This window comes from Triticum aestivum, chromosome 6B (assembly GCF_018294505.1).
Source record: "Triticum aestivum cultivar Chinese Spring chromosome 6B, IWGSC CS RefSeq v2.1, whole genome shotgun sequence".
NCBI classification, from domain to species: domain Eukaryota; kingdom Viridiplantae; phylum Streptophyta; class Magnoliopsida; order Poales; family Poaceae; genus Triticum; species Triticum aestivum.
This window is the reverse complement of record NC_057810.1, coordinates 234,830,079-234,838,212: the sequence shown is the minus strand read 5'-3', so window position 1 is coordinate 234,838,212 and position 8,134 is coordinate 234,830,079. Positions and strand designations below refer to the sequence as shown.

At 45.6% G+C, this 8,134-nt stretch overlaps 1 pseudogene; it reads left to right on the top strand.

Moving 5' to 3' along the window:
- The first annotated feature begins 283 nt into the window (after positions 1–283).
- LOC123136745 (glycosyltransferase family 92 protein Os08g0121900-like) lies at positions 284–4,237 on the top strand (annotated as a pseudogene).
- The last annotated feature ends 3,897 nt before the right edge of the window (positions 4,238–8,134 follow it).

Sequence of the window (8,134 nt, the reverse complement as noted above, 5' to 3'; positions counted from 1 at the left end):
ACGGCCCGATTCCGAGTATCTGTTCGGGCCGGGGATACGGGATGGATCCGCAAATCCTAACCCTAACCTCTCCCTCCGGAGGCTCGGTGTGGATATGGAGTTAGAAGGTGACACGTTTTATATATTGTAAAAAGGAAAAAAAGACAACACGTTTCGCAAAAACCAGCCTGCCTGATCGTAATGACGTGGTGGAGCCCAATCCGACCGACGCGGGAAGTGGAATCGACCCAGCGGGCCCGCCAGCCCGACTCGAAAAAAAATTAAAAAAATTCGTGTTCGGGTCGGGTCGAAAACCCTAAACCCAGATCGATCGAGACCGTCTTGTCGCAGCCCCGCAATCGAAGCTCTGCTCCCTGCTCCCGCGAAATCTCAATCTTTCGCCTTCGAGCTCCCGCCAAATCACGCTCCTGCTCCCGCGAAATCGAGCTCCTGCTCCCGCCGAATCCAATATGCCGCGACACCGCCGCTGCAGCCGGCTGCGCCGCATCGTCGGCGGCGTCTCAGTCGGAGCTCTCCTGCTGTTAGCCGGAAGCGGAGGCCATAACGCCTACTCGGGCCGCCCGGTCTTCTCGCTGCCCCTCGGCCTCGGCGCCCCCTTCCCGCTCGTCGCCGACAGTCCGGCGCCCCCGCCCTTCCTGTTCGCTGTCGACTTTTCGTCGTCGCCATCCCCGCAATCCCAATACTCACCCTTTCGCCTCAGCGATGACAGCCTCGCGCGGCGCCTGCTGCCCCTCCGCCTCCGCGCCAGTCAATCGCTGCCGCCGCAGGACGCGGATGCGGTCCTCCTTCCCGACCAGGAGGTCCTGATCCTGGACGACGCTGAGCCTACCGGCGATGCCGTCTGTGCCTTCCAGGGTGGGGCGTCCTCCCCGGCGAGATCACTCGGGAGGCTGCCGGCGTCCGGGCTTCACGCATACGTCTGCCGCCTTCCCGACCCAGCGCAGAGCTTCCAGCAGCTCCAAGCGCCGCTCTTACTCCACTCCTCCACTTCCTCGGCCGCCGCAGCTGCTCCAGATCCCCCTTCTCCTTCTCCGGGCCGCGCATTGCTTAACTGGACCAGCGACCCGATAGTGTTTGACTCGGCTCTTCTGGACGGAGGCGACGTGCTCGTCTTCGCTAAGGGAATCAGCCGCCGCCAAGGCCTTCAGTGCCTGTATCGCTATAGCGACGGCGCCGATACCATGCTGGCAACTACACCGGCAATCACCTCAGTACAGCAAGTTACTCGCTGCCCCTCGCCGCCGACACCTGTCAAGTCAGGAGGAAGCACCAAGATTCTTGTCACACTAGGGGTCACCGGCGAGGATCCCATGCCCTCCCTTGCAACCTTTCGGCAACAGCAAGCTGAATCTTCTTCGCTGACTCCTCACAAGAGTTCAATTTGCGCCTGCACAATGGGACGCAACATCTCCAAGTTTCTCAGGGAGTGGGCACTCTACCATAGTGCGATCGGCGTGGATCAGTTCTTTATCTACGACAATGGCAGCGAGGACAACTTGGCAGGCCTAGTGGCGCAGCTCATATCCTCCGGGCTCAACATCACAACCGTGCCATGGCCTTGGACCAAGGTCCAAGAAGCTGGTCTGTCTCATTGCGCGGCCACACAGCAAGCTTCGTGCTAATGGATGGCTGTCATAGATGTCGATGAATTCATCTTCTCAACAAGCTGGGCAGGATTAGAGAAGCCATCAAAATCTTTGCTAGAGCCCGTCATTTCTGTTGATGATAGCGTTGGCCAAATATACCTTGTTTGTTATGATTTTGCCCCCTCGGGCCAAACAGCACATCCACCAGAGGGGGTCTGCCAGGGCTACACTTGCCAGTTGAAGAGCCCGCAGCGGCACAAATCCTTGGTCCGTCTCGACGCCGTGGAACCATCCCTCATGAATGTGGTCCATCATTTTAAGCTCAAGCCTGCTTTCAAAAGCATCTGGACCGCGTTGGCACGTGTGAACCACTACAAATACCAAGCTTGGTCGGAGTTCAAAGTCAAGTTCAAGAGGCGCGTGTCCGCTTATGTGGCTGATTGGAAAGATCCGATCAACCTCGACTCAAAGGATCGGGCTCCTGGCTTAGGAGTTGATGACACCGAACCAGAAGGCTGGGCCCAAAGATACTGCAAGGTTAAAGACAATATCCTTCAGCTATTAACTGCAAGATGGTTCGGTGTCGGATTTGGGAACCCTCATTAGCTCCAGTCTGATCAGGTAACACACACTGGTAAGATCTACCACCTCTCTCCCTCTTTTACATAGTAATTTCTGTTTATTTACACTAACAAAACGTAAATCAAAACCACTAAGTTTTCCAGAATTAAAAATTATCTCTTAAATTGGATGTGGTATACACCTTTTAAATAGGCTTTAGTCTCTTTTTTGTGAATAAAATAGGCTTTAGGTTGATGGGGAAGCACCACAATATGTGTGTGTTGCTCAATGATGAACATACTCCCTCTAGTCTAGTTCTGAAGAAGCCCCCATAATGCAACTTTTACTACTTATTTTCGTTAACTATAAAACTCTTCAAATTTATACTTCTTTAAAATACTTAGATAACCATTATTTTTATTATACATTATTACTGTAAAGCTCTTCAAGACAATATTGTTTTGAAAATGCTTTATGAGATAAACCTACACATTGTTTTCACATATCCAATCCAAAAATATTATGAAATATAGTGAGTCGAAGTTTGGAAAAAGTTAATTAAATCCATGCCTAAACCAACAACTTTTCCAGGACTAGAAGAGGGAGTATAATAATAACCTGAGAGCATTTTCCCTATCGATAATTAGCAGTTTGCTTTCGCTATTCAAGCTCTTGCTGTTCTTCTTTTTCCATCTTGAACTGTTAAGAACAGATTTATGTTTATTTTGCCTTAATATTGGTTCTCTTGCTAAAATTGGATGACTTTGTTTCCTTGAATGATTTTGGCTTAACAGTTGGGCTTAGATCAGTTGAATTTATAATGCTTAGCTGGAGCACGACATGAAGCCTCTTTATTTTATTTTATTTTTGGATCTGTGTGGGCTGGATTACTAATCAGTGAAAGCTTCACACAAATGATTTCAAATCTTGTTTGTTGATTGAGGTCCATTTCTTAAGTATCTATTGGCTGACCCTTATGGTTGTTTGGCTTCTATTCTGAAACTATTTGATTGAGATGCTGGTCTACACTTTGTTGGCTTTTCTTTAAAAAATGAATCTTGGTTTATGATGCAGTTAAGCTTTGGCTTATATGGTTGTGTTCCAGTTTTGACTTGTTTTAACTAGCTAGAAACATCTTTGGAAAAAGTCTTTCTTGATATAGCACTCATACATCAAAATGCATCTCCAATGGAGAATGCGACATTGTCAGACTGACCTTGCAAGTTGAACGTGTGAACGAGTGTATTGAAGATTACCTTTGCTGCCTGGTTTCTACTGATCCGAAGAAACGGGTTCAGCATTTACCCATGGCTAAATACTGGTACAACAGTTCTTTTCATTCGTCTCTCCAAGAGACTCCTTTCGAGGCCTTGTATGGATATCCACAGCGACAAATCAGTGAGTTCTCAATGGAAGGCACTACTGACAGTGAGGCACAGACAACAACTACTGACAGCGCATGAATAAATATGCAGATCACAAGTGAGTCGGAAGGACTCTCGCAGTAGTTGACATGGTTTACTTGAAGCTTCAGCCATATGTTTCGGCCTTCGCTCTCACATCAAGCTGCAAAGGAAGTTCTACGGACCATTTCGAGTACTGTATCATGTGGGCAGTGTGGCATATCACCTGCAGCTGCAAACGTGGGTATCCACCCATTGTTCCACATTAGCCAGCTGAATTTTCCTCTGGATGACGCAACTTGGGAAGATGTGGACTTCATGAAGCATACATTGCCAGCCTTTTTCAAGAAGACAGTCAAAGCATGGTGTCGTCAACCTTCAGCTTCTTGAAGACAAGATCGCGCTCACAAGGGGGCATTGTGACTGAACTTGCTAGGTGTTTTAGTCTTCAGTTAACTGTACCGGTTCAGATAATGAACCCCTGGGGATTGACGATGGAGAAGAAGATCGGACGGCTTGCATTCGCTCATCGTCTACCGCTAGCTTATGTAATTTTCACTGTTGCTTTTCTTACCTCTTTATTCTCTCCTTGCCAACCACGGCTGTATAACAGAACAATGTATGCATTACACGGGATAAGCCCCGATCAATCAATAAAGCACTACGCGGCCTCCCATGGGAGGTGAGACGCTTCTGATATTTCACAAGGATGACTTCTTTTCATTGAATGATTTTGGCTTAATAGTTGGGCACTACATGAAGCCTCTTTATTTTATTTTGTTTATTTATTTTTGGTTTTGGGTGAGCTGGGCTAATAATTCATGAAAGCTTCACCCAAGTGATTTCAGACCCTATTTGTTAACTGAGGTCCATTAAATATCTATTGCCTGATCCTGAGTTGTTTGGCTTCTGTTCTGAAACTAGTTCATTTCTTGTGAAGTCATGATTTTGGTGAGATGTTGGTCTGCACTTCCCTTTAGAAAATGAATCTTGGTTTTTTATGACTTTACTTGGAACTTATCTTTAATGATGCAGTTAAGTTTTGGCTTATATGGTTATCTTCCAGTTTTTACTTGTTTTAATTAGCTGGAAACATAGTTGGAAAATGGCTGAACATCTTGTTTTAATTAGCCTCTTACTTTTAGCAATCATCTGAATTTCATAAAATGGCTAAACATATTGCAATGATATCAATGGTTGTATATATAAGAAAGTTTGTAAGGGGAACAAAATTTCCTAGCTAAATGCAATTCCAAATTCAGAAGTCGAAAATTTATTATCCTTCCATGAGTCATCTGACTGGTACATGTCCTTCGACCATGAGAATGCAGGATTACAAAGAGTCGAGCTTTATTATTGCCAGAAAGGTATTTCTGTGTTGTGTTGTGTGATGCCATTAGGCGCATCATGCTAATGTTTTATCTGTGGCTGTTTCTCTGCAGCTTGCCAGAAAGCTATTTCTGTTCTAGTTGATTCAGTGAGGATGCTGCAAAATGAGGACGACAGTCAAGATTGGCCATGACCCAACTAATTGAGGCAAACTTATCTGAATTTACTAAGTGAGGATCATGAGTTGAGGTTAGCTTTCTCTTTTGCTTGAGTATAACAGGCAACAATGTTTAAAACTCGATTTACTCACCCAACTAATTGTGCTAGGTGCCCTCACCGAGTAATATTAGCAAAAAAATGAGTAATAATACTTTTGCCTTAGGATGAATTGATGGTTTAAACTTGGAACAGTGTAGCCTATGACTTATTGGCCTCATATCATGCCAATTTGCCATCCATTTATTTCTGTTTCGCAGATACTCCGTACAAGTCAGAGCTTCTTGATCCTGATTTACAATTACATGATTGATTATAATAATGTTGCTCAAGCTCAAGTTTTGATCTTTCTTCACTCCTTCCTTTGGGAATTTTGCATGATTATTGATCTCCAGATACCCATTTTCCCTTCACCTCACTTTTCATGCTCCTAGGACAAAACTAATCTGTTTTTTTACTTTTAAGCCTCCAACATACACCCCACAGTAGGATCCGATGATGGTTTCGATTTATTTAGAATGTACATTTACAAGAGAACATACCAGTGGCCAGTTGGTTAGCGGCTTAGCACACACGCCGGTGAGCTCACCCAGCCGCGTTGAATGCACGGCCTTCGCAAGTGCCTCACTTGTACCTAACAATGTACAGTTAAGGATGACAATTTTACCCATGGGCATTGGTACCCATGGTACCCGACCCGCATGGGTAGGGTATGGGCACATTGTCATGCCCATGGGTAATACCCAAACGGCCGAAATCTAAATGACTAGTCATGGGTAGGGCATGGACACAATTATGTTCCATGTGTTGGGGAACGCAGTATTTCAATTTTTTTTACCTATGATCACGCAAGATCTATCTATGTGATGCATAGCAACGAGAGGGGAGAGTGTGTCCACGTACCCTCGTAGACCGAAAGTGGAAGCGTTTCAATAACGCGGTTGATGTAGTCGAACTTCTTCGCGATCCAACTGATCAAGTACTGAACGTACGACACCTCCGCGTTCAGCACACGTTCAGCTCGATGACGTCCCTCGTACTCTTGATCCAGTTGAGGCCGAGGGAGAGTTCCGTCAGCACGACGGCGCGGCAACGGTGATGATGAAGTTACCGGCGTGAAGTTACCGGCGCAGGGCTTCTCCTAAGCACTACGACGATATGACCGAGGTGTGTAACTGTGGAGTTTGGGGCACCGCACACGGCTAAAAGATCAACTTGTGTGTCTATGGGGTGCCCCTGGCCACGTATATAAAGGAGGGAGGGAGAGAGGAGGCCGGCCAGGTTGGGCGTGCCAGGGGGGAGTCCTACTTGGACTCCTAGTCCAAGTACGATCCCCCCTTTTCCTTTATTCCACCGGAGGGAAAGGGAAGGGAGAGAGGAAGAAGGAAAGAGAGGGGCCTATGAAGCCTATGAAGATATTGAAGATGGCGGTTCATAGAGGGGCCCCTCCCCTAGTCCAATTCGATTTCGGCAAGGGGAGGGCGTGCCCCTCCCTTGTGGCCTCTCTCCTCTCCTCCAATAAGGCCCAATAGGCCCATTACTTCTCCCTGGGGAGGTCCGGTAACCTCCCGGTACTCCGGAAAAATGCCCGAACCACTTGGAACCATTCCGATGTCCAAATGCAACCTTCCAATATATCAATCTTTATGTCTCGACCATTTCGAGACTCCTCGTCATATCCGTGATCACATCTGAGACTCCGAACAACCTTCGGTACATCAAAACACATAAACTCATAATACCGATCGTCATCGAACGTTAAGCGTGCGGACCCTACGGGTTTGAGAACTATGTAGACATGACCGAGACTCACTTCCGGTCAATAACCAATAGCGGAACCTGGATGCTCATATTGGTTCCTACATATTCTACGCAGATCTTTATCGGTCAAACCGCATAACAAATACGTTGTTCCCTTTGTCATCTGTATGTTACTTGCCCGAGATTCGATCGTTGATATCATCATACCTAGTTCAATCTCGTTACCGGCAAGTCTCTTTACTTGTTCTATAATATTTCATCCCACAACTAACTCATTAGTTACAATGCTTGCAAGGCTTATAGTGATGAGTATTACCGAGAGGGCCTAGAGATACCTCTCCGAAACACGGAATGACAAATCCTAATCTCGATCTATGCCAACCCAACAAACACCTTCGGAGACACCTGTAGAGCACCTTTATAATCACCCATTTATGTTGTGATGTTTGGTAGCACACAAAGTGTTCCTCCGATATTCGGGAGTTGCATAATCTCATAGTCCGAGGAACATGTATAAGTCATGAAGAGAGCAGTAGCAATGAAACTGTAACGATCATAATGCTAAGCTAATGATGGGTCATGTCCATCACATCATTCTCCTAATGATGTGGTCCCGTTCATCAAATGACAACACATGTCTATGGTTAGGAAACATAACCATCTTTGATTAACGAGCTAGTCAAGTAGAGGCATACTAGGGACACTATGTTTTGTCTATGTATTCACACATGTACTAAGTTTCTGGTTAATACAATTCTAGCATGAATAATAAACATTTATCATGATATAAGGAAATATAAATAACAACTTTATTATTGCCTCTAGGGCATATTTCCTTCAGTCTCCCGTTTGCACTAGAGTCAATAATCTAGTTCACATCGCCATGTGATTTAACACCAATAGTTCACATCTGTATGGACCAACACCAAAAGGGTTTACTAGAGTCAATAATCTAGTTCACATCGCTGTGTGATTAACACCCAAAGAGTTCTAAGGTGTGATCATGTTTTGCTCATGAGAGAAGTTTAGTCAATGGGTCTGTCACATTCAGATTCGTATGTATTTTGCAAATATTCTATGTCTACAATGCTCTGCATGGAGCTACTCTAGCTAATTGCTCCCACTTTCAATATGTATCCAGATTCAGACTTATAGTCATCTGGATCGGTGTAAAAGCTTGCATCGACGTAACTCTTTACGACGAACTCTTTATCACCTCCATAGCCGAGAAATACTTCCTTAGTCCTCTTAGGTAACTAAGGATAACTTTGACCGCTA